Source organism: Cebus imitator, unplaced genomic scaffold (assembly GCF_001604975.1).
Source record: "Cebus imitator isolate Cc_AM_T3 unplaced genomic scaffold, Cebus_imitator-1.0 Scaffold480, whole genome shotgun sequence".
Lineage (NCBI taxonomy): Eukaryota > Metazoa > Chordata > Mammalia > Primates > Cebidae > Cebus > Cebus imitator.
Genome location: NW_016107795.1, coordinates 1,281,819 through 1,306,282, shown reverse-complemented (window position 1 = coordinate 1,306,282; position 24,464 = coordinate 1,281,819). Strand labels below are relative to the sequence as shown.

Here is a 24,464-nt window from a genome sequence, read left to right as displayed (position 1 = left end):
AAGAAATTAGATGGGTCATACTGGCTGGTATAGGACCTTAGAGCTATCAACCAAATAGTCCAGACTACCCACCCTGTTGTCCCCAATCCATACACCATTCTCAGTGAGATTCCATATAATCATCAATGGTTTACTGTAATAGATTTAAAGGATGCTTTTTGGGCACGTCCCCTGGCTGAAGATAGCCATGATATATTTGCTTTTGAGTGGGAGGATCCCCATTCAGGGCAGAAACAACAATATCGATGGACAGTCTTGCCCCAGGGGTTCACAGGCTCCCCTAATCTTTTTGGCCAAATTTTAGAACAAGTATTAGAAAAAGTTGTCATCCCAGAGCAAATATGCTTATTCTAGTACATGGATGATAGTCTCATATCTGGTGAAGATATAGAGAAGGTAACTGACTTCTCTACACATATTCTTAACCATGTGCAATTTGAGGGGCTATGAGTCTCGAAAGGAAAGCTTTATTATGTAGAGCCTGAAGTTAAATATTTGGCCACTTAATAAGTGTATGCAAGTGAAGAATAGGGCCTGAACAAGTTGAAGGAATTGTGTCCCTACCCTTGCCTCAAACTAAACAAGAACTCAGAATGGGGGATTAGTTTGATACTGCCACTTATGACTTGACTCATATGCACTACACAGTAAACTTTTATATCAAAAACTTGCCCAGGAGAAGCCTGGCCATTTCCTGTGGACTTCTGAGGGGGTTAATCAAGTCGAGAAGCTGAAAGAAAGACTCCTAACTGTTCCTGTTTTAGCCTTGCCCTCCCTAGAAAAGCCATTCCACCTTTTTGGCAATGTGGACAGTGGAATAGCTTTAGGAGTGCTTACTCAAAAACACAGAGGCTGCCAGCAGCCTGTGGCCTTCCTATCAAAGGTCTTAGATCCAGTCACTTGTGGATGGCCTTAATGCATCCAATCCATTGCGGCTACAGCAATATTAGTCTAGGAAAGCAGAAAGTTAACATTCGGAGGAAAACTGAATCAGCATGCCTCACCAAGTTAGAGCCACCTTAAACCAGAAAGCAGGGAGATGGCTTACTGACTCAAAGTTAAAATATGAGACCATTCTGTTAGAAAAAGATGATTTAACATTAACCACTAATAATTTGCTCAACCCAGCACATGTCCTAACAGGGAATCCAAATCTAAGGAGAGAGCACACATGTTTAGATTTAATTAATTACCATACAAAGGTTCAACCAGACCCAGGAGAAACTCCCTTCAGGCTGGGATGGCACTTATTTATAGATGTTTCTTCCAGGGTGATTGGGTGTAAAAGACATAATGGGTATTCAGTAATTGATGGAGAAACTCTTGCAGAAATAGAGTCAGGAAAATTGCCTAATAACTGGTCTGCCCAAATGTGTGAGTAGTTTGCAGTCAGCCAAGCCTTAAAGTCCTTGAAGAACCAGGAAGGAACCATCTATACCAATTCAAAGTAAGCCTTTGTGATGGCTCATACATTTGGAAAAATTTGGACTGAACAAGATCTCATTACTAGTAAAGGTCAAGACCTTGTTCACAAGGAGCGAATCACCCAAGTATTGAATATCCTTCAGTTGCCAGAAGAAATAGCTATTGTCCATGTCCGCGGACACCAGAAAAACTTTTCTTTTGAAAGCTGAGGAAATAACCTAGCAGATCAGATAGCCAAACAGGCTGAGGTTTCCTCTAAAATGTCTTTTCCACTTACCTCCCTAACTTTCTCCTCCTAGTATAATCCCCATTTTCTCTTCCACTGAAAAAAAAAAAAACTAATGAAGATAGGTACTAAAGAGAATTCAGAAGGGAAATGGATATTGCCAGACCAGAGAGAAAGGTCATCCAAACCACTCATGAGGGAAATCTTGTCCCAACTACATCAAGGGACCCATTGGGGGCCTCAGGCCATGTGTGATGCAGTTCTCAGAGTTTATGAGTGTATGGGAATTTATACCCTGGCCAAACAGGTTATATAGATAGTTGCTTAGTATGTATGAAAACTAATAAGATATAAAAAGATTATCCTTCAGGAGAAGAAATCCAAGCTTAAGGCCATTCCAAAGTATCCAAGTTGATTACATGGAAATGCCTCCAATAGGTCATCTAAAATATTTACTACTCATATTAGATCACCTCACTCACTGGGTCGAAGCTATCCCCTTTTTAAATGCAGCTGCCAATAATGTAGTCAAGGCCCTAAGTGCAAATATAGTATCCAGATTTGGACTAATAGAAAATATTGACTCAGAAAATGGAACTCATTTCACCACACACATTATTAAAAAGCTATCTCAAACATTAGACATTAGATGGGAATACTATACTACCTGGCACCCACCTTCATCAGGGTGAGTAGAAAGAATAAATCGGGCTCTAAAGAACCACTTAACCAAATTAGTTCTAGAGACTCGGTCACCAGGGACCAAATGTCTTTCTATTGCCCTGTTGAGAATCCAAACTGCCCCACTGAAAGATACTGGTCTTTCTTTTTATGAGATGCTCTGCAGATTGCCTTATTTATACTCCACTTCTGATGTTCCTACCTTTGAAACAAAAGATCAATTTCTTACAAATTATGTACTTGGTCTGTCTTCTACTTTCTCTTCTCTTAAAACTTAAGGTCTCTTAGCACAGGTGCTGCCCCTGGAGTTCCCAGTGCATCAATATCAACCTGGGAATCATGTCCTCATAAAGAGCTGGAAAGAGGAAAAGCTCAAACCGACCTGAGAAGGAACTTACCTAGTCCACCTAACTACTGAAATCACATTCTGGATAGCAGAAAGAAGATGGACCCATCATACCAGAGTCAAGAGAGCACTGTCCCTTCCAGAGTCATGGGCCATAGTCCCAGGGAGAAACCCTACTTAACTAAAGCTAAGAAAAGTTTAACCCTCCTTCATTTATTTTATTACTCCTTCTTTCCTTGTTCTACTGCTGACCACCCCTGTTATTAATGTAACCAAGTCAATTTTGCCCAAACTATTACATTTGATGCCTGTCTTGTTATACCTTGTGCAGACTTGCCAAGTTAAAGACAGCTCTCCACTTCAGAAAAGTACCTCTGTCCTTCCTGACTGTCCTCAGACTGGACGTTAGTGAATTTGGATAACGTAGTCTGGGAACATTTTGATGAAGACCCCGGTGTTAACAGGGAGTCTTGCTCCCCTGATACAGAGCTTTTATGACATAGTTGGTCCAACATTCTGTGGACCACTAAAGAGCAAGGATGGACTGCCCCAACCAGTAATTGTAATTTCATAAAACCATACATTCATTTTACTAAAGGAACAGTTTCCCATAACTGCCAGCTAAACCAGTGCAATCCAATACAGGTTATTATATTAAACCCTCAAAGTTCTTCCCCTTCATTAAGCCAGTTCTCTTCTTTAAGCCAGTTTTACGGTATGGGGTCTGAGGTTTCAGAAATCCCATTGGATCTTTTGAAATACATTTCATTGATCCCCTACCACCTACACCTTTCGCTATGCCTTCTTCCAAAACTTCTCACAATGAAATAGTTGTTCCTCTTCCATCTAATGACAAGACCAAGGTAGCTATTGTAGAAGTTAAAGACCTAAAACAAACATTGGCAATTGAGACAGTGTATCAAGATGCAAATGCCTTACTGGAATTGATCAAATATTCCATCCACACGTTAAATAAAAGCAATTGTTATGCTTGTGTGCATGGCAGGCCAGAGGCTCAGAATGTACCCTTTACAGTAGGATGGTCCTCCAGTCGACCAGGCATGGGCTGTATGGTAGCTCTTTTCCAGGATTCTACAGCCTGGGGTAACAAGTCATGCCAAGCTCTCTCTCTGCTATATCCCGAAGTTTGACACCCTGCGGGTCAGCCCCCAAGGGCCATCCAACTTCCATATCCCAACACTAAGTTCCCTTCATATCTCTCACAACAAGAGGAAACTTAGTGTTCCTTGGAGACCTGAAGGGATGCACTGAGCTTAAGACTTTTCAAGAGCTTACCAGTCAGCCCTTGTTCATCCCCAAGCAGATGTGTGGTGGTATTTGTGGTGGACTTTTATTGGACATTCTGCCAAGTAACTGGAGTGGCACTTGTGCTCTAGTCCAATGGGCTATCCCTTTCACCCTAGCATTTCATGAACCAGAGGGAGGAAAAATACAACATGGTAAAGCAAGAGAAGCTCCTTATTGGTCTTTCAACTCTCACATTTATTTAGATGCAATTGGAGTCCCACAAAGAGTACCATTTAAATTTAAAGCCCAAGATCAAATAGCTGCAGGATTTGAGTCAATATTTTGGTGGGTGACAATTAAAAAGAATGTAGATTGGATAAATTACATTTATTACAACCAACAGTGGTTTATTGACTACACTAGAGATGCTGTTAAAGGAATGGCTGAGCAATTAGGGGCTACTAGCTAGATGGCTTGGTAAGATAGAATAGGCTTAGACATGATATTAGCAAAAAAAGGAGGAGTTTGTGTTATGATTAAAACTCAATGTTGTACCTTCATCCCAAACAATACCACCTCTGATGGAAGTATAACAAAGGCATTGCAAGGTCGAACTGCTCTGTCCGATGAGTTAGCCACAAACTCAGGAGTAAATGACCCCTTCACAGGGTGGCTAGAAAAATGGTTTGGTAAATGGAAAGGAATCATAGCATCAATTTTTGCTTCTCTCACAGCTGTAGTGGATGTACTCATTCTGGTTGGATGTTGTGTCATACCCTGAATCTATGGGCTGGTGCAAAGACTCATAGAAGCAGCACTTACTAAAACCTCCCTTAACTTTCCTCCACCTTATTCTGAGAAGCTTCTTCTTTTAGAGAATCAAGCAGAACAACTAAGCCAAGACATGTTAAGGAAGTTTGAAGAGAGAGATCTGTGAAATTCAAGAGGAGGGAATTGTTGAATACTGTGAGTTCCAAATTTTTCTTCAAAGAATCAGTGTGCCAGTATGTTCAGTTTCTGAGTTCTTTGTTCTCCATTTTAAAGTTTAACTTCCTCATTCTCTTTATCTCCATGCCCCTAGTTTCAGTAAACAACTTTCCTGCCAGCCCTAATCAGCAGTTCCCATCTGTTCCCCTGGTCACCTGCTCCATCCTGCGTCACCCCGGTCACCTGCTTTTACCTGAGTCACCTTTAGTCACCTGTTTTCATAACCGACTTTCCCACCAAAACTGATCACCCCACCACTCTGGCTCATACCTCTGCTCTCTTTAAAATTGCCAATCAGAATTAGCTTAGATTGTGTGGTCCAACCCTAGCCAATAGGAGAATGATACAGCAGTAGGGGCTACCAACATCAGGGATAAGAACACTTTCCCCTTCCTTGTTCAGGTATGCTGTCTGCTCCATCCACAAGATGCACCCTTCTATAGAAGTAAAATTTGCCTTGCTGAGAAAATTTATGTTTGAGTGCTACTTCCTTTGTGGCACCAAAAAATTTGCTTCTAACACAATGCACTTCAACGAACTAGAAAAGCAAGAGCAAACCAAACCCAAAATTAGTGTAAGAAAACAAGCAATAATGATCAGGCAGAAATAAGTGAAAGTGAGAATAAAAAACAATACAGAAGATCAATGAATCAAAAACTTGTTTTTCTGAGAAGATAAAATTGACAAGCCTTTAGTCAGACTATGAAAAAGGAGAAGACAAAAATAAAATCAGAAATGAAAAAGGATACATAACAACTGATACAGAAATACAAAGAATCATTAGAGACTATTATGAGCAACTAGATGACAATAAATTGGAAAACCTAGAATAAATGGATAAATTTCTGCACATAACCAACTTACTAAGATTGAGCTATGAATAGAAAACCTCAACAACCAATAACAAGTAACGAAATTGAAGCTGTAATAAGTCCTCATCTGACTAGGCGTGTTGGCTCACTCCTGTAATCCCAACACTATAGGAGGTTGAGGCAGGAGGATTGCTTGAGGCCAGGAGCTCTAGAAAGCCTGGGACATATAGCAAGATCCCATCTCTACAAAAAATAAAATACAATAAAAATTAGCGAGGCATTGTGGCATGCATCTGTAGTCCCAGCTACTCATGAGGCCGAGGCAAGAGAATTGCTTGAGCCCAGTAGTTCAAGGCTGCAGTGAACTATATCATGCCACTCCACTCTAGCTTGAGCAACAGAGCAAGACCGTGTCTCAGGAAAATTAATAGTACTGCAAAGCTATAGTAACCGAATCAGCATGGCATTGGTATAAAAACAGACACCAGGAACAATGGAATGTAATAGACAACCAGCTATCTGGTTGTCTATTCACAGCCAATGCATTTTCCAAAGAGGTGCCAAGAACATATGACAGGGAGCAGACAGTTTCTTTAATAAATGGTGTTGAGAAAACTGAATAATTATATGCAGAAGAATGAAATTAGACACACTTCATCATATACAAAAATCAAAATGAATTAAAGACTTAAATTCAAGACATGAGACTATGAACCTCTTATTCAAAAAAAACGGGAGAAATGCTCCTGGAGATTGGTCTGGATAAATTTTTTTTGTACAAGACATCAAAAGCATAGGCAACCAAAGCAAAAATAAATGGGATCACATTAAGCTAAAACACTTTTGTACAGCAAAGGAAACAATCAACAAAGTAAAGAAACAACCCATAGAATGGGAGAAAATATTTACAAACTATCCACCTGAAAAGGGATTAACCAGAATATGTAAGGAGCTCAAACAATCAACAGCAAACAACAACAACAACAAATAATAATCTGATTTAAAAATGGACAAAAGTTTCTAACAGATATTTCTCAAAAGAAGATACATGAATAGCCAACAGTATATGAAAAATGCTCAGCATCACTAATCATCATAGAAATGCAAATCAAACCACAATGAGATGTCATCTCATTCCAGTTAGAATGGCTTTTTATCAAATGACAGGGAATAGCAGATGCTAGTGAGGATTAGAGAAAGGGGAATCCTCATACACTATTGGTGGGAATACAAATTAGTATAATCGTTATGGAAATCTCTATGGAGGTTCCTCAAAAAAAACTAAAAATAGAACTACTATATGATCCAGCAAGTCCACTGCTGGTCATGTATTTGATTGCAATAGGAGACAAAGTTCCTAGGCAGAGAAGGATGGGTCCCTGGTGAAACCTGATCTTCAAGCCAAAGACAGCCTGAAGCCTGAAAACTGAGCTGCTAGTTCTTGATAGAGTCCACAACCAGAGTGAAAACTTCCTCAATGCCTTTTGGCCAACTGGAATGGTGCTTTCTCCAGGCCTGCCCATGGACCAATCAGCATGCACCCGCCCATTCTGAACCCATGAAAACCCTGGACTCAGTCTCACAGATGGTTACCAGGCCCCCTCTCACACAGAGGGCTACCCAAATTGGGTCCCATCTTGTGTTGAAAGTTTTTCTGTTGCTCAATAAAATTCTTCTCTGCCTTGCTCACTCTCTGGTGTCCTCATACCTCATTCCTCTTGGTCGTAGGAAAAGAACCTAGAACTCATAAATAGTGGGTACAAAAAGAGCTGTAACATGCACTCCTGCTCACCAAGCTAGGGGAGTGAAAAGACTGCTGGGCACCACACACCCCAGTTTGCTGAGCTGCAGGTAGCAGGAATGAATGAGCTGTAACATGCCCCTGTTTGCCAAGCTGTGGGCAGGGGGGAGAGCTATAACATGCCTCTATTCACCTAGCTGTGGGCTGCAGGAAGAACTGTAACATGCCGTCATCCACCAAGCTGCAGGCAGTGGGGAGAGCTATAACATGCCCTTTTGCCTAGCTGCAGGCGTGAAGAAGCAAAGCAGTTAGGTGCCATTCCCTCCTGGCTGGCTCACCGAACTGTTGATACAAACCCCATGACATTTCCTGTGGGCTCAGACCTCAGGACTTCCTGGGCAAAAGCTGTAATGCCCCTTGGGGCTCCATGGTTGCTGGCATCTTTGAGTTTTTGGACACCACCAGGTTCCCCTCATCTAGACTCTGGCACCCAAAGTGAAAACCATCCAGCGCTCCCAGTCCAGCTATAGGCTGATTATGGAGTCCCTGTTCAGGTGTGGGATCTGGGCTGGGGTGTGAACCAAGTGCAGCCTACCAGCCAACTGGGCAGAGTGAGTCTGGCAGGCCTGACTCAGGCCCTGGGCAGAGGTCATGGTAGCAATGGAGATTTCTGGCTGGTGAAGCCACACTGAAGGAATCCTGTAACATATTCAAAAGAAAGGAAATCAATATATCCGAGAGATACCTGCATTCCCATGTTTATTGCAGCACTATTCACAATAGCTGAAATATGTGGTTTTAACCTAAGTGTTCTTCAGTGGATAAGTGGATAAAGAACACGGAGTGTGTGTGTGTGTGTGTGTGTGTGTGTGTGTATACATATATATATATATTTTTATATATATACATAGATGGATAAATGGATAAAATGGAGTGTGTGTGTGCATATATATATATGCACACACACACACAATGGAATATTATACGGCCATAAAAAAACTGAAATCTTGTCATTTGCAGCAACATGGAATGGACTGGAAATCATATTAAGTGAAAAAAGCTAAGTACAGAAAGACAGACATCACATGTTCTTTCTCATATCTGGGAGCTAAAAAAGTGGATCTCATAAAGATGGAGAATAGATTGGTGGTTACTAGAAGCTAGGAAGGCTAGAGGACAGAAGAGGAAGAAGAGAGGTTCATAATGGGTACAAATGTACAATTTGGTAGAAGAAATAAGACCTAATGTTTGATAGATTAATAGGGTGATCTATCAAGCATTAGGTCTTTTTATTTTTAAGTAAGCCCTAATGTTTGAAGAAATAAGGCCCAATGTTTGATAGATCAGTAAAATACCAAGAAGAGAACAATTTGAATGTTTCTAGCATACAGAAAAGACATATTTAAGATGATAGATCTTCTAATTACATTGATTTGCTCTTTAAAAATTATATGAATATATTAAATTTTCACATGTATCCTGAAAAAAGTACATATCTATTGTGTATCAATAAAAAAAAACCTAAAAGTTGGGCAGTAAAGAATGGCTTAACAAAGAATATGTTATTTATCTGGCCTTTGAAGGCTGACAGGGCATATCATGATGGTAGGACACAAGAAATGTTCCTATTCTCTTTTTTCTCTCTAATCCAATCTCTGTTCTGCAGTCACTGCTTTTCTTTTCTTATCTTTTCATTTTTTTTTCTTTTTTCAGGTTTCAGTAAGGTTTAATGCAACGTGCTTGAAACATCCAAGCTGTTTTCAGAAACATAAGAAGTCTGAAGTTGAGCTGTGGATTTCTTCCTGAGGTTTTGGGCTGTTCCAGATGCAGCAGGTGCTGAGGTGGGAGGAACTGGCACCACTGGGCACCAGAGGGGTCTGCAAAGGGTCGGCATAATTAATCATCCTTCTTACATCCTTGCCATTGATGTAAGGTACCCAGTCCAGGATCAGCCACCAGTCGGTGGCCCACACCAGCCCCATAGTGCCCACAGTGCCCCACTTGCAGGCTGTGAGCATCCAGTTCTTGACCCACTCCCGGCAGCACAGGCCCAGGAACCAGGTTAACATCACAGTGGAGTCACACCCTCAAGGTGACTCTGTCCTGCCAACTTTCTTTTCTCCCTCCTTCTCTCCCTCCCTCCCTCTCTCTCTCTTTCTTTCTTTCTTTCTTTCTTCTTTTTTCAGAGTCTCCATCTTGCACCCAGGCTGGAATACAGTGGTAGAATCTCAGCTCACTGCAACTTCTGCCTCCCGGGTTCAAATAATCCTCTTGTCTCAGCCTCCTGAGAAGCTGGGCTTACAGGTAACTGCACCTTGCCTGGCTAATTTTTGTAGTTTTAGTAGAGACAGGGTTTCACCATGTTGGCCAGACTGCTCTGTAACTCCTGACCTCAAGTGATCCGCCTGCCTCAGCCTCCCAAAGTGCTGGGATTACAGGCATGAGCCACCAAGTCTGGCCAACAGTCACATATTTTCAAACCTGAGTAGAATCAGATTGCTTTCCTTCTTAAAATCCTCAAATTGCTTTTCATCTTTCCTGGAATGAGGTTGAAAATTCCTTAAAGGAGCCAGGCACAGTGGCTCATGCCTGTGATGCCAATGCTTTGGCAGGCTGAGACCTCAAGCGATCAGGAGGATTACATGAGGACAGGAGCTTAAGACCAACCTGGGCAACATACAAGACTTGTCTCTACAAAAAAAAAGAAAAAAAAAGAAAAAAAAATTGTCTTAAATTAGCCAGGCAGGATGGTGCACACCTGTAGTCTCAGCCATTCAAGAATCCAAGGTGGGGGATCCCTTGAGATCAGGAGTTTGAGGTTGCAGTGAGCTATGATTGAGAAACTGCACTCTAGGCTGGGCGACAGAGACTCTGTCTCTAAAACAAACAACATTTCTTAAAGAATCCTGCTCCTTTTCTCTGGCCTTATCTCTCATTCCTCAGCTGTACTGAATTTCTCTGTTTTTTTGTAAGTATCATGCTAATGCATTTCTGGGCCTTTTCTCATATAGCTCTTCATCTGTAGACTGCTCATTTCTCCTATCACCAAGCAGACTTCTGCTTATATTTTAGGGTTTCTTCTTCTAGGAAACCTGTTCCGATAAAGTAGTTGCCTCTTTTGTCCCTTTCATAACATCCTGAACTTCCCCTGAAATAGTACCCAATTTGGTTTTAATTTTTTGTTTTCCTATTTCACTGTAAGCTCCCTAATAACAACATCTGACATTTGTGGAGGCCATGTGTCAGGAACTGTTCTATGCACTTGATGTGCATTCTTTCCTTTAATCTTTACAACAAACCTATGATGCTTTATTGTTCCTTTTCAACAGATAAGAAACAAAGGCAAATGCAGGTTAAGGAACCTCACAGTAAGAGGTAAAACCTATATTTTAACCTGATCTGCTTGATTCTGGTGCCTTCACCATTATTCCATTACGATGCTTGGCACATGGTAAGCATTCAACATATATTTATTGAGTAGATGAACTTGGTAAACCTAACCAGGATAGAAGAAAAGCACTCAGGATTATGGGAAACAAAGTAGAAAGTTAGGCCCAGATACAGAGACTCTAGGACCCTGAGAAGAAGTTTAGACTGGAGGTGGCTGGGAATAGGGACTCATTGTTAACATTTTTTAAAAAAGATTAGATTGGCAACAGTTTGAACAACTTCGACACAGCCCCTTCTGTCTCAACCTTCAACTTGAAATTAGTACATGTAGAAAAGGGCATTATGAAACATTTATGAAAAAAATTATTATTTTAATGCATAAAGTTGAAAGGCCGAAATTTTGTTTGTTTTTTAACTGAAGATCATATACATGTAAATAACAGAAAATTGTATATTTTTTTCAGATAAATTTATGGCGTGACCATTATGATTTTATATTTTAAAAACAAAAATAGATGTTTAAAAAGCTATTTACTTTCCACAGGATATTTACGAGCAAATCATGTCTTACTGAGAATTTAAGTTACAAGTGCTTATCAAAACTCTTTTAATATATTTTTTGGCAGATTTCTCTTTTAAAAATCTTTTCTTCAATCAGGGTTTTAGGGATTGTGTGAAACCCAAAATAAGAAAATCAACTTATGTCAATCAGTAACTTTTAATGCTTTCTGTTGGTTCCATGTTCACAAGGCAAATACAGTTATACATCTTAACAACAAGAAGACATTCTGAGAAATGTGATTTTTGTTATAGTACAAACATAATAGAGTGGTATACATAGTACAAACAAATTTAGGTGGTACAGCTCGCTACACACTTAGGATATGTGATATAGCCTAGAGCTTCTAGTCTACCAACCTGTACAGCATGTTTCTGTACTGCAACACAATGGTAATTGTATGTATCTAAACATACGTAAACATAGAACAGCTACAGTAAATATACAGTATTGCTATCTTATGGGACCACTGTTATATATGAGGGCCATCATTGACCAAAATGTTACAAGGGGCATGACTGCAGTACTTTTTGTTGCAAACAAAGCCCTCTATTGGGGTTTGTTTACTGAAAAACTGTATCGCTTTTTCTTTTTAATTTATATATATATTTTTTAATTGTACTTTGGACTCTGGGGTACATGTGCACATCCTGCATCCTGCAGAATTGTTGTGTAAGTACATACATGCCACATCCACCCCTCCCCCCTCCCCCCCACCTACATCAGGCATTTCTCCCAGTGTTATCCCTCCCCATCTGCCCCGCACTGTGCTGTCTCTCCCCTCCCCTCCCCTCCCCTGCTCTCCACCTTCCCACCTAGCCCAGTGAGTGTTGTTCCCTTCCCTGTGCCCAAGTACGCTCACTGTTCATCACCCACCTATGAGTGAAAACATGTGGTGTTTGGTTTTCTGTTCTTGTCTCAGTTTGCTGAGAATGATGGTTTTCTAGATTCATCCATGTCTCTACAAAGGACACAAACGTCGTTTTTTTTTTAGGGCTGCATAGTATTCCATGGTGTATGTGTGCCACATTTTCTTTGTCCAGTCTATCATTGATGGGCATTTGGGTTGATTCTAGGTCTTTGCTATCATAAACAACTGTATTGTCTAACTCTAGGTGTGAAATTCCACCTCTAACTATGTTTGTGAGGGTAGTTGAGACTTAAAACGCATTGCCTTCCAAGGTGATTTGACTACACTGGGTGAATACCAGGATTATTTAAACATAGTCATGGTTGGACCCAATAATAGGGTAGACATAGTATTTCACTTTTTTCCCCACCTCACAGCCTGAACCCCCAATTTTAACTCCTGTTACTTTAAAGAGTGAGATATTGCAGCAATTTTCCCTTTTAAAATTCTAGTTGTTCTCATCCCAAAGTGCCTTAATTATTTTAGTTGTTAATACAGGGTCTCTTGTTATTCTATCATGTTTTTTTTTTTTTTTTTTTCCCTTTTTTTTTTTTTTTTTTTTTTTTTTTTTTTTTTTTTTTTTTTTTTTTTTTGAGACGGAGTCTCACTCTGTCACCCAGGCTGGAGTGCAATGGTGCGATCTCGGCTCACAGCAACCTCCACCTCCCAGGTTCAAGCAATTCTCTTGCCTCAGCTTCCTGAGTAGCTGGGATTACAGGCTCGTGCCACTGCGCTCAGCTAATTTTTGTATTTTTAGTACAGACGGGGTTTCATCATCTTGGCCAGGCTGGTCTCGAACTCCTGACCTTGTGATCCGCCTGCCTTGGCCTCCCAAAGTACTGGGTTACAGGCGTGAGCCACCGCGCCTGGCTACACTTCACTTTTCTACATGCATGAACTATGCCACTTATGCACATTGTGACAACTTAGAGACAAGCATGACTTTTAGTGACATAGACGATACCGGACTAACAGGAAAAGACTTGCCTTTGCATAGTTGACTCTCTTTGTTGCCCTGGGTGGCATATATTTAAATCTATACGTTTCTGTTTTTAGAACATGGGAATACAAGGATTGGAAATATACACATTACACTGCAGAATGTCTAAGTTTGATCAGAACCTAGCATAGAGTTTGGGCTTGATTCATTATTAAGGATGGTTGAAAAATCTATGCAACACTGGAGAGGTGAGCTGACTATATGTAATCATTTATTTTAATGATTATAATATCAGATATATGACAAATCTGATATTTTAAAATACTGAGGAAGATTTTATTTAAAAAATAAAAAAATGGTTCATCTACAATTTGAAAAGGTTTATAAAACATTAATGATCTGAATATTTTAAATTAAAATAATTAATTAGAAAATATTACCCTCAATATTGACAAAAACAGTATCTATGTCATAAGACAGTTCATACAGAGTGATTAGTTTAATACCTTCTTAAAAAATAACAGACTATTTGACTCATTTAACAAAGAGTTAATAAGGAGATTCATAATGTTCAGTTTCAATAGTAATTAAAATATAGCTCGAAATAAGATACTTTTATTCCTATTAACATAGCAAATATTTCAGAAAAATAAAATGACTAAAATGAGATTAAATTGAAATTGTTATATTTACTGCCATCAGTATAAACTGCTTAAACCATTTGTGAAGTTATTAGGCAGTGAACATAAAAAGTTACACAGGATCCTCTCCCTTTGATTCTAATACAAGAATTATATAAATCCTTGTGAAAAATGTTAAAGAAGAAAATATGATATGCATTATAATTTCATAGGATGGGAAAGAAAAATTACAAATGGCCAATAATAGAGAATTGCTTAAATGAATTGTGATGTAGAAACTCAATGGAATATTGCACTGCAGTGTGTAGGAAATATTTGGGATACATGAAGGACAACAGTGGTGTTTTGCCGGGTGTGGTGGCTCATGCCTGTAATGTTTGAGATACATGAAGGACAACAGAGGTGTTTGGCCGGGTGTGGTGGCTCATGCCTGTAATCCTAGCACTTTGGAAGGAGGAGGAGTCCTTCTCCTGAGGCCAGGAGTTCCAGACCAGTCACACCAACGTGGCAAAATCCTGTCTTTACTAAAAATACAAAAATTAGCTGGTTGTGGTGATGCTTGCATGTAGTCCCAGCTAATCAGGAGGCTGAGACATGAGGATTGCTTGAACCTGGGAGGAGGAGGTTGTAGTGAGCTGAGATCATGCCACTGCACTCCAGCCTGGGCAACACAGTGAGACTCTGTCTACCCAAAAAAAAAAAAAAAAAAAAAAAAAAAGCGAGGTATTTCACAATAACTAAGGTTTAAGAAAAATTATATATATATATAAATTTTCTCTCTCTCTCTCTCTCCTCTCCTCTTTCTTTCTTTCTTTTCTTTCATTTTCTTTCCCTCCCTCCCTCCCTCCCTTCCTGCCTTCCTCCCTTCCTTTCTTCCTTTTTTTCAAGAGGGAGGCAGTAAAATCAAAGCATACTGGTGGATTAAGGCAGAAGAGAGAGAATGGCTCCCAAGCACAAAGTATAAAATTGTAACTAGAATGAATTTACCGGCACATTCAATGAAAGAATGTGTCAATTAAGGGCAAGGTTGCCAAATAATGGAAACAACAACAATGAAAAGAAGGCATCTTGAAGACAAAACAGGCATGCCCATCCAGCATTGACTAGGACTTTATCTTGCTTTGAAGTGCTTGAAGCTAATATGGGGACAGGCATTCAAATTATATTAGAGACTCCTTTTGTTTGGAGGCCAACTTGATCAGTCAACCTCCTTATTATTAGACATCCATGTAGCTTGCTTAGAGGGAGAAAGTGTGATAAGTCAAAGCAAACACAGGGAGGTAAAGTTGATGGGCATACTTCTCAATGTAAATTTGTAAATTGCTATTGTAGTTTCATCATTTTTCACTCTCTTTAAGGCTTGCTAAAATTGATATCCTTGAGTTCTATCAATTCTGGGACAGAGAACAAATTGTCTCGCCTGCAAGGATGGAGGGACAGTGAGGAATTTGCCAAGGTAAGTGGCACCTTGTGTATGGTGCCTGGCTTTCCACAGGTGATACACTTTCTCATTTATACAGTCTCTGAGTGTCTGTACATTGAGATGTTAATTATGAGTCCATGCAGCAAGTAGAAAGGCATTTTTAATATAATTTTAGTGAAAAAGCTAAAGCATAACTTTTTGTCTATTATGAAAGCAACAATCTAAACTATACATGAATATGGGCACAATAATAAGGAAACAAGGGAAAAGAAATAGTGACTGAGTTAGTGGTGGGCATGCTAATCATTTCTTTTTCTTTACTGCCATTTTGTTTGTTTACTTCATAAAATCAGAAGAATAAAGGCAAATTCAGTGTTATATGGATATAAAATTTTATAATAATATTTAATAATATAAAATAATACAAATAATAACATATTTATAATAATAAATGATAAAATGGACATCAAGCAATACTAATTTTGGAAGTATTTCGTCTCTAATTGGCCCTTGAATCTGTTATGGCCAGTACATGGTAGCTGAGAAAACTCATTTAAAGTGAAGGTGCAATAGCCACAAAACTATGTATCTCATGCCAAAAAGAGTATTTTCTGGACCTGTCCAATAGGACCTGCTATTGAGCATTGAGAAGACTTATAACATATAGAAGACTTCAAATAATCTCTGTTGAGTTACTTTGTACAAATCAACAAATACAATGGCCATGTATGTTTTCAATTTTCTTTCTAACAAGCAGACCAATCTATTGATTTACTGTTTTTGTGTTGCTTTTTACTAAACTATTAGAATAACTTAAAAAGCTTCTTTTCCCCTTGCATCTCCTGGAAGCCAAATTTAAATTTATAAGAAATAGATTTCTTATGGAGGCACTTACAATTAAGAGGCTTAACACATGATGATTTCCACCTAAACCTTTGGTGGTTAAAAGTTTTTATAGAATATCGTGATATATGATTTAAATATAAAGAAGTTTTTCGTTGAAAGCTACCAGTGTTGGACTTGTAGAACAAAAGAAAGTCAAATGTGAGTATTACCCAAATAGAGATTGGAGAGTTACATTTTAACCGTTAAGTATTTAAGTAATTTCATTCAAATTGTGATTTAATATAAGCAGAAGTGTTATCATTGGGATTCTCTATTCTCCCTTGTGTGTTACATCTTTTCTTTTAATCTGTCTTGTCTTTCACCATACTGAGTCAGTTTAGTGCGAGTCTGTACCTCCCTCTAGAGTATGAAAATAGCAGTCACTTTTCACATTTTGAGGCAGAAATACTCTTCCTCAGAGGAAATTGATTAGTGCCTCCACAGTTCTGCTTTTCAGTCTTTAGCACTAAAGTCTGTTTTTGTCAGCACTCCTCTTTGATTGTCCTCCTGGCTGGCGTGGAAGCTGAAGAAGCCGCTGAATCTGAGTCAGGCACTGCTTGACACATTTAGAACAATTTCTCTGGGATAACAGTAAACAACAAGGAATTGTGACCTATTAAGTTAAAATAAACTAAAGTAGCTCTCTAGAAAAGTGAGGAGACAATAGATTTTACTGTAAATAAGGAATGAATGTTGCTAATTCTATCTATGGGTACATCGTATCTCCAGTTAACCTTCAGAACACTTTCAACTCAAGCTGTAACAATTTGGTTAGTCTCTATGCTCCTTATTCATAACATGCAAAAATGTGAATTCAGAATTAGTGAAGGTCTGCTTTTTGCTTGTTTCTAGAAGCATTATATTGTGCCGTGTCTTTTACCTCAAAGCTCTGGGATATATTTGCAGGGATATATATATATACACACACATGTGTATAGCATAGGCCAATATAAATAGACAGAAACAGACCAAATTTCAAGAGATTAGAGAAGATACGTAGGACCAAACACACTTAAATACACCAACCTCCCACTTCCTACTTCCATTCTCCAAAGACATGTACATCCTTGGTTGCCTTTCCTTTCCCCTGCTTTTTTTGGGAATACACGTAAAGAAAACAGAAAGAAAAAAAACATATATATCTGTTAAAAATACAAATAGATATCAAAAGAAGAGCTGAGTTTAAAAATATGGAGATTACTACAGATAAAATGCATAATTTTGGATACCAGTGGTTTCACCTACCATGCTGGTTTAAAAAAATGTATTTTGCAATAAGTTAAGGAAATACATTTGAGGAGCCTTATACAAATACCATTTCCAATGTCTCTAAACAGTTTTAAATGATTCATGTTAAAATACTTCACATATGCTCTGACTCATATAGGGTAGTTTTGAGCTAACTTTTTTTATCGGCTGGATGTTAATGCAAAGTTAGATTACATTAACTTTTATTTTAAGTATCACATTATATTTTAGTTCTTTGCGAGCCTTGAATCCACTAAAATCTGCCAATCTTTTTCACATAACCATTATCCTATAACTCTGAGATAGAATTTTTGAACCTAAGAACAGAACTTTTTATTAATGATGGCCAAGTTTTATCTCACTTACTTGATTTCTTTATTCTAGTCAGTTAAGGCAATCATTTTGAATCTTGATTCTGTCATTGGTCATATTATTTACTGCAGGAGTTATAAAGCTTTCTCTGTAAAAAGCTAGTGAATATTTTAGGCTTTGTGGGCTCTGCGTCTTTTTAATGTAGTATTCCTTTTCTTTTTTAAATAAAACACAAAAAACTCTTTTAGTCATAAAAACCATTCTTAGCTCAAGGGCCATACAATGACAGGCCACAGACCAGATCTGGCCCACAGGTTGTAATTTGCCAATCTCTGTTGAACTGTATTAGTTATCTATTGCTGTGTAACAAGTAGCCCTACCATTTAGTGGCTTAAAATACCAAATATTTTATTTAACAGTTTATGTAGGTGTGGAATCCAGGGCATTGATTTGTCTGGTTACCTCTGATTTGAGTTCTTTCCCAGAATATAATAAAGCAGTTGGCTGGGGCTGCAGTCTCATCAGAAGATTTGACAGAAATAGAATCTGCTTATGAGTTTCTCATGTGGTTATTGGCAGGATTTTATCCCTAATAGACTGTTGGCCAGAGATTTCCCTTGGTTCCTTGCCAGGTGGGCAGTTCACAACTTAGTAACTAGTTTACATCACAGTTAGTCAGCAAGAGGGAGGAAGAAAGAACTTGCAAGAGGGAAGCCACAGGGTTTTTGTAACCTAATTTCAGAAGTGACACCCATCAGTCATGCTGCATTATATTGATTAGAAGTGAGTTCCTATGTGCAGTTCACACACAAGGGAAAGGGATTCACAAAGGTGTGAAGCCTGGAATGGCAGGAATTACTAGAACCGTCTTAAAAGCTGCCTACAAAACCTATCCATTCAAAATATTCTACAATTTGGAAGAAACAAATTTTCAATTTATCCACATTTTTGATAAAAACATTCAAGAAGGCATGTTCATGATGGACTTTTGTGGAATGCTTTTTTTCCCCCAAGATTGATCCCAGCCCAGTAATACTATGAATATTGCTGATTGACTAACTGCAAATTCTCAATGGTGATATCATAAACATTTTATCATCATATCATTGGAAATCTCAAGAGACATATTTGTCAAACACATTTTAACAATCATGATGTTTCTGCTTCTTGGACAGGTGAAATTAAGTTAAACAGTCTCAAGGACTGTCTTGAAGAATAAAATAAGTCATAGCAATACTATATGGCTCAAATGATATCATAAATAGAGAGAACCATTTTCATCTGACTTGTCTCCATGACAGGAAGTTTTAAGGCTGATTGCATTCAGTATGAGCCTCAATGTTTTTTTAAACAACGGGTAAAGCTACCTTTTCCCCCACTTCCATATATGCTTTCATTGAAAGATGTATATTTTCTTATAGAACAGGCAAGATATCAAATTAGAGATGAACTGGATTTTACAAATATTGTGATAGTAAAATGTAATCATAATTTGATCCAAGGATCTTTCAAAATTAGAGAATGCCAGTTATTGGTAACTGCTATCTACATAGCAACAATATACCAGTACAATGTTTCTACTACTTCAAAAAAAAAAAAAACAACCTATAATGCTGTAACCCAAACTGCCAATAAAAGTACTGTAATTTTAAATGCTGTATCACTCAAACTTCAATCCCACTAACAGCCCACTTGTTTTGCAACTCTTTCCCACTTAAGTAATACAATTATTATTACCCATTGGGTGTGTAATATGAGTAAAATGCTGCGCTAGACAACTTTATTATGATCTTCTCATTAATTCTCAGCAACTCTGGCGGGTAGATATTATTATTATGCTCATTTTACAGAGATTAAGCAACTTGCCTGGGGTCATCCAGCTAGTAAATGATGAAGCAAAAGTTTGAAACCTAGTAGCCTAAATTGAACGCCTTCTCTTAAATCAGAGGCACAAATGTAATATTTGCTTATTTAAGAACTGCTAAGGAAACTTTTCCTAGGAAACATGGTTAAATGATTCACATCGGTATAGTTAATTTTTTTTTAGTTTGAAGCCACTAGATGGCAACATTTTCAAAAGTTTTTTTTTTTTTTTTTTTTTTTTTTTTTTTTTTTTAAGATGGAAAAGTAACTCCACAGTATTAGTGGTTTTCTGTGAAGAAATTCTTTATTTTTGATTTGCCAAATTATAACTGTTTTTTGTAGAAAAGTCTTTCAATGATGTAATGTGACCATGGCAGTTTGGAGTGTTATGTGCTATTTCATTAACTTTTTGTTTTACTTTAATTTGAGGTTGAAGGGAAGTTCCTAGAAACTTAAAATTTCTTCCTGGAGGTTTTCCGTCACGCTACAACACTGCTATCAAGTCCTGTTTGTTTAATATCAAACGCGACACACATTTATTTTTCAGAAAAACATTGTACTATAACACATTTAGTGACTTTAAAAATATAATTTGTATTGCCTGGAATTTACCCTTCCTCTTTTACATCATACATTCTTGTGTATCTTTTAAATCCTAAATTACATATGAATCTTTTTCCTCTGTGATGTCCTTTCCACAAGCACAGGCAGATTCTTCTAATAACACCACCTCAGCCCCATATTCATTTGAGGCTTTGATGCATTACACATGTTCTAGTGATATGTGTCTGTCCTCCCACTTCTTTGGGAGCACTTCAAAGGCAGTCTTTAAAAAATTCGTATGCATAAAATCCTCAGTTTCTCAATACCTGAATAAACAATCATATTAACATATCACAACCTATTTTACCTAATCCTCTAATTTGATTTCTTTTCACATGTTTGCTATTACATATAATGCTTCAAAAGTCTTTGCTTTTGTCTTGCACATGTGTGAGAATTGCAGTAGAAATTCTAGAGATTGTTATTTATGTATCATGGGGTACATATGGTACAAACAGTTTTAATCACACATAACATTTGTCATTTATGGGCTGATCATTAATATGCCTTGGGAACTATATGTTTTGGGAACTTTCCGTTTTATGAGCATGTTGGGAGGTCGACCAGGTTTTCCACTATAAACACTGAAAATGTCAAATACTTGCTTCCTGAGCTTCCTTTGCACCTAGGATGTGGGCACATGGTGTTGCTTTTCTACTTGGAATTGAAAGCCAATGCATCAGAAGAGAGGACTCTGTACAGCTGTGTTGATTTTTGCAGGAGAACTAAACTTTGTAGCAATAATGGAAGCCATGCTATTGGTGGCATTTAGTACACAGAGCCAAAAAAAAGTTGTTGCAGTGCAGGTTGCAACAACTTTTATTTGGTGAAGGCCACAGTGGAGTTCTCAGAGCATTTCTATTGTGTGATTTTGAGCATTGTTTTTGGTGCAAAGCCCTGCCCCTAATTATCTAGGCTTCCTAAAGATTCCGTGAACTACCCTCAAATCCTTGTCATAATGTCCTATTCTGCCTTCATCAGTTGAACTTGGTTATTTTTTGTTTCTAGCTAAAAATGCTGACTGATAAAAATTGGCATCAGGAATGGGCTAGAGGTGTTATTTCTAAAGAAGCTAAACAACAAAATAAAAAAGGAATGACATTCTCAAAATTCTAATTTAGGGCATAAATTGAAAACGAGCTAAAAGAATATCTTCTTTCTTGCAGCCACAGGGTTGAGATAGTCAAAGATCAAATTCAATGTTTAATTATGTAAGTTTCCCAGTTCCAAACTCAGCTGAATTCTCTGTCTTACCTGGTGTAATATGTGAAAGTTGGAGTTTGATAATCAAAGAGTAGTGTCCCCCAAACTAAAATGGGGTACATGAAAGGATTTAATTTTGTTTACTCAGAAAATACTGAATCCTCTTCATAGAGACTCCCTTGCCTGCAGAAGCTCTTACCTTCATTTGACTCATGAGATTTTCTTACCTTGCTTTACAACCCTGTCACAACCTTACCTAAGAAGATCATCTTGCAGGAGGAAGCCAGTCCTCTTCTCACTCTGCTTTTTTTTTTTTTTTTTTTTAAGACAGAGTCTTGTTTCATCACCAGGTGCCACGCAGTAGTGCAGTGGCGCGATCTCAGCTCACTGCAACCTCCACCTCCTGGGTTCAAGCAATTCTCCTGCCTCAGCCTCCCGAGTAGCTGAGACTACAGGCGCACATCACCACACCCAGCTAATTTTTGTATTTTTAGTAGAGATGGGGTTTCACCATGTTGACCAGGATGGTCTCAATCTCTTGACCTCGTGATCTGCCCACTTTGGCCTCCCAAAGTGCTGGGATTACAGGCGTGAGTACTCTACTCTTAACACTCACTATGTCTAGACCAATAATGAAAACCAGATCTTTAGCTTGAACTTATATAAGGGGAGTGAAATTATAGCATCACCCCCAGGATAATACAGTTAATACTTTAAAATAATTTAAGAAAAATATTATTTTAGTTCAGTGATGAAAAGAAGATTTCATTAATTTATAGATATAAGTAAGGCAAGAATGTAATTTAAGCAGTAACTGAAGTTACCAATATGAATAACCTTGTCAGAAGTTAGGCTTTTAATATCCTAGCTTAAACAAATGGGAGTAGTTTAAATTATTTTCTTGTTTGGTTAACTGAAATCTAGACCATAGCTGATATGAACAGAAATGGACCTGCTATAAAGAAGAAAAGATATTAATAAAATAATTAAAAGACCTGGGTAGAAATCTTGAGGTAGAAATATTGGATTAATTTGTTGTCTGCATTCTGCTTTTCTCACTCCTAAATAAAATCCCTCAAGAGCGTTCAAGAGATAACCTCTTCACCAAATCCGTTAGAAATACATTAGACAGTAGGCTGGGTGCAGTGGCTCACTCCCGTAATCTCAGCACTTTGAGAGACCGAAGTAGCAGGATCACTTGAGGCCTAGAGTTTGAGGTCAGTTTGGACAACATAGTAAGACCTTGTCTCTATTTTTAAAAATGAACAAACAAGCAAACAAACAATTTGAGAGTCTCTCTGAGCCATCTCTGGCTCAGGAGGCTGCCCCAAAAGCAACAACAAGAAACACATTACATTGGCGATGTGACTCATACCTATAATCCCAGCACTCTGAGGGGCTGAGGCAGGAGGATTGCTTGAGGCTAGGAATTTGAGACCAGACTAGGCAACATAGCAAGACCTGCATCTCTATGAAAAATATAAAATTAGCTGGGATTGGTGGCTTGTGCTTGTGGTCTCAGCTAGAAGCTGAGGCAGGAGGATCACTTGAGCCTAGGAGGTTGAGGTCGCAGTGAGTTATGATTGTGCCATTTCCTTCCATCTTGGGCAACAGAACAATACACTGTCGGAAAAGAAATGAATTAGGAATACCTCTTGAGGGCACCCTTAATTTCGGTGAGAGTATGAAGATCCTAGGTTGACAGAAATTAGAGTACTTAATCACTAAGGCAAATTGGTGTGATTACCATAATTATAGACAGTAAATCCTGACCATTAGTCCACATAACTACTTGATCTGAGCTGACCATGATGAACCATGTTATCAATCAGAGCACCAAGTTAGTCATGCCCAGTAGTAGTCCACTATCAAAAGGAAGTAGTATATGTGGAACTGGGCTGGAGAATATCTAGAGGCACAAGAATGGTACATGTGCATATGATTCATATTCTGAGTGCGCTACTTCTGCCACATTGCCATTTTTCTCTCAACTTCATTTATGGCCTAATGATAAGTTACCTATGACCTATGTCACTGACCTTGGTTAACAGGTGAGTCAGCCTAATTTGCTGGCACCAGGTGAAAGTAGACTACACCTTCTTATAAGTCTAATCAGGGTTAGCTCTTAAGGACCATGAAAAATTAATTCCTTTTGATAGGTAGAATTTAGAATATTCCAGGTATTTTCCAGTTATTACAAAAACCATTGCCTGAGTCAAGAGTCTATGCTCATTTATGGTCACTGGCTAGTGGAACTAGAAGGAGAAAGATTAAAGTCTTAGAAATAAGAAATTTGAAAAGTAAAATACAAGGATAGATATCTTCCTATCTATCCTTGATACGAGATAGATAGGATCCAGAATACGAGAATATTGTCCCAAGTGAAAGCTCATCAAAAAGACTTTACCATGGAGGAAGCTTTTAATAATCAGAGAGGCTGTCAGTTACCCTCTATCCATTACCACACCGTTGCTTTCTTAATAGGCTTATTAAAAATTGCCAGTCTTGCAGGGATGGAAGCCATGCATGAACTCAACAATATCAATTTTTATTCCTGAAGGCTAACATGGTTACCACCAATGCTGAATGGTAACCTTGCCAACAGTAGGAACTTATCATGAATCTTTTATGTGACATCTCCATTAGTTTTCTATTGCTGCACAAAAATTGTCACAAAATTAGCTGTTGGTAACAAAACACATTTATTATTTCACTATTTCCACATGTCACAAGTCTGGACATGGCTAGCTGAGTTCTTTGCCAAGTTTGTTGGAAGGTGCTGGCCATACTGGCATTCTTGTCTGGAGGCTCTATTAGGGAAGAATCCATTTCTAAGTTAATTCATAGTTTTTGGCTATATGATTGAAGGTCCTGACTTTTTGCTAGCTTTTGCCTGGAGGCTGCCCACAGCTCCTTGACGTGTGGTCTTTTTGAACATGGCCGCTTACTTCATTAAACCCACAAGCCAAGCTGGCTATATGGGCACACATCCTATGTGTTTCCCTCTATGCTTAAAAGGCC

The 24,464-nt window shown here is 38.4% G+C and overlaps 1 long non-coding RNA gene across 5 annotated transcripts in view; it reads left to right on the top strand.

Annotated features, from left to right (window-relative positions):
• LOC108292209 overlaps positions 1–23,957 on the top strand; it is a 69,250-nt gene extending 45,293 nt beyond the window's left edge. For 4 of the 5 annotated variants that reach the window (XR_005197478.1, XR_005197479.1, XR_005197481.1 and 1 more), the window contains 2 exons: positions 15,265–15,362; positions 21,771–21,802. This is a non-coding gene — a long non-coding RNA (uncharacterized LOC108292209). Of the gene's footprint in view, positions 1–15,264; positions 15,363–21,770; positions 21,803–23,927 lie in introns of those variants that run through there. The other variant, XR_001820191.2, reaches the window with a different exon arrangement.
• The last annotated feature ends 507 nt before the right edge of the window (positions 23,958–24,464 follow it).